This window comes from Halyomorpha halys, unplaced genomic scaffold, assembly GCF_000696795.3.
Source record: "Halyomorpha halys isolate HHAL.00 unplaced genomic scaffold, Hhal_1.1 Scaffold763.1, whole genome shotgun sequence".
Classification (NCBI taxonomy): domain Eukaryota; kingdom Metazoa; phylum Arthropoda; class Insecta; order Hemiptera; family Pentatomidae; genus Halyomorpha; species Halyomorpha halys.
In genome coordinates, this window is record NW_027105865.1 from 86740 (window position 1) to 89817 (window position 3078).

The following is a 3078-nucleotide window of genomic DNA, read 5'->3' on the forward strand; positions in this document are numbered from 1 at the left end:
CCCCCCCCTTTCCTCGAAGAATATATTATAAAAACAATACAACGAGTGTTTGTAATAAACCATAGTTGACTTTTCCTGCGAACTGAATTAGTTCAGTTTTCACAATGGGTTAGTTATTGAAGATATTTTAAAAACCAAAAATAATCAGACAAAAAGGTTTTGTGACAACACTGGATTCTTTGTTATCACAAAACGTTGATGTTATGTAGCAACCCGATGTATTTGGGCAGCATGGATGAATAAATCATTGCTCTCTCGTCCACTTAGCATTGCCGCCATCCAGGGTTTCAGCAACTGTTGATGAATTCATTTCTTCATTTTTATCTATTCATAATGTTTTGATATATTTTTATTGGAAAAAATAATTTTGTGGTCCAGCTCAGAGCTGACTTGGCAAGCACCTTACTTGTTTGTTCCTTATCTGCTTAGTTATCCATTTTACTGTCAAGACCTCCTTGTCTACCAAAGGTCTGGTTTCCTCCAGTCCAGACTTTGAGGTCCACTTCAGTCCTGGACAACTTAGTTTCCTTAAATGGTGGCTTGCTGATGTCAGGTGGTTAAACTCTTGTTAGGATGAAGTGCATTAGGCCTTCTTATTATGAAGTGCATTCCATCTTGCAGGATAACAAACAAACGGTAGATAAACGTTTTGAGTTTCTCCATAATCCCAAGCCCTACCATAAAATTTAATAAGGATTTTACCACAGTCGTTGCAATAGTTTCACATTTCAATATAATCATAGCTATGAATCCCCCGTACAAGAGTACAGCCGAAAAGTCTTAACTTTCAAGCATAGCCTTTGCTATTTCGGAAATTAATTCAATAATGATCCATACGTGGTTGGTGCTTAAAAATAATTGAAAAAAAAATGATATGGAGAAAGGTAAGTGTTGGTTTTATTGTTTAAATAATAACATTTTATCCATTTTATTCTTAAAACATTTTTTTTATTCCTTTATAAGTCCGACGTGTCGGCCAATTTGGCCATCCTCAAGGACAATCTTAATACAATTTTAGAATCAAATCATTTTAAAAGAACTACTTCATGCAAGCTATTCTGCCCAGGTCATTTATATCAGTCCACAAATTACCTTCTTTATCACAATCCATTTATCTTTGTTGTGATAAATTTTAACAAAGAAGGTTGACTACGATAAATAATTGCCTTTAAAATAATTTATTTATTTGCTATTTACAATTTTATAAATATATATACACATCAAGTAAATTTGCTGTAAGCGATATAATGATATGATACAAACATGTGGAGAATCTACCCATTGATAGAACTCCAAAAACATTTTTAGAGGAGAAGATTTTTAGGCTATCTTCCTTTCAGACGGCTAGGTAATGAAGGAGAAGCTAGGTTAGAAACGAGGTGGCTTGGGTGATTGGGAAGTTTATCATGGAAGGATTGGTATCTGGTTCTGGCCAAATCGGCAACATATGGGACATTGAGGTCCTGAGGATGATTTGATTTATGACAAAGTAAGGAGCATTAAGGATTTTACGAAGGATTTTGGACTGTAAGGATTGGATTCGGGAGGAATTCGATGGTTTAGTGGAGCCCCAAAGCTCAACTCCGTATGTCCAGATAGGCCTTATAGCAGTCATGCAGATGAGTCTTTTGTAATGGATTGGACGTTTGGACCGTTTGTCTAGTAAATGTTGTAATACTCGGAATCGACGAGCAGTTTTCTGTCTTTTCAGTCTTGTATGAGGATTCCATGTCAGTCGTTTGTCCTGATGTAGTCCTAAGTAACGCATCTGTTCAACGGGAATAATGGGAAGAAGTGGGATATTATTAAAGGATACTGTAGGACAAAACAAAGGTTTACGACGGGTGAATGTGATTTGTTGCGTTTTATTAAATAATTTTAATTTTTAATTTGATGTGAAAAATTTACTAATTAAGGTAATTTGTGGACTTGATGGGTTTTGAGACTAAAACGGATAAAATTTTATAATTTAAACAATATTAACCAGTCTAATTGTAAAGATTATAAATGAAGTTAGTTTTATTATTATTGTTAAAGCCCACTGAAGTATTTTTTTGTTAATTATAAGTTAATTTCCTTTTTTTAAACATATTTTTTGTTTCTTGTAATTACAATTAAATTAGAATTCATTATGAAAATAAGGAGGTTTGTTGTGTTACACGTGTATAATACAAATACATCGCTGCGGCTCGGCACCTATACAACATTGGGAGCTGCAATAGAATTAGCGCCTAAAACAGACTGATAAGGCATTCGACGTTATCGACTCGCCAACGACAGATGTTAATCTCGGATGAGAGTCGAGGTGAGAAATATAATCGATATGCGCATATCGATCCACCAGCCATCTACTGTAAGTGACTTTTTTTTCTCTCATTGAGCCTCATACTTCGTTTGTTGTGTTTCCTTACTTTTTTTACTTCTCACAAACTAAAATACTATTTCTTTTTTATAACAAAAATTCTCTTAATTTTGTACATATATCCAAAGATTTTACTTCACCACTAACTCTTTTATTTCTTTTATAACAACAAGAAACAGTTAATTTTTTTTTTATTTGTTTATATTTTAATTTAATTATATTTGTATATCGTATATATGTATATATATTTGACCGTAAAAAATGATATATGTAAGAAGATGGTCAGTGTTGCGGTCAAAGGAGAAACAAAAATAGTTGACAACTATTTATTTTCCGTCGTTTCGCCCCACTTTGCAGGGCTTCATCAGGGCTGTTCAAAGCACACGGTTGAACAGCTACCAAATTGTTGTACAAAAAAATTGTTTTGTTTTTTCTTTAATTTTTCTTTACTATTTTGTTTTTTTGTGATATTCATTTCAGGTCCTCCGTTTTCTATTTTGTATAACCCGAACCAGCTAACAATTTTTTCTCTGGGGAAGAGGTCGGTTTCTTCATTCACGAAAAGCCCCTCGCCCCAACAGTTATTATTTTTGTTTTTGTTTTTTCATACCAACCTTCTTTCTAAATGATACTTATTCGGTTTATTTCTGTTTTGCATCTAATATGTTTATTTTTATCGTTAATAATCGTATCTTATGTGCTACTTGCTAGAAAAA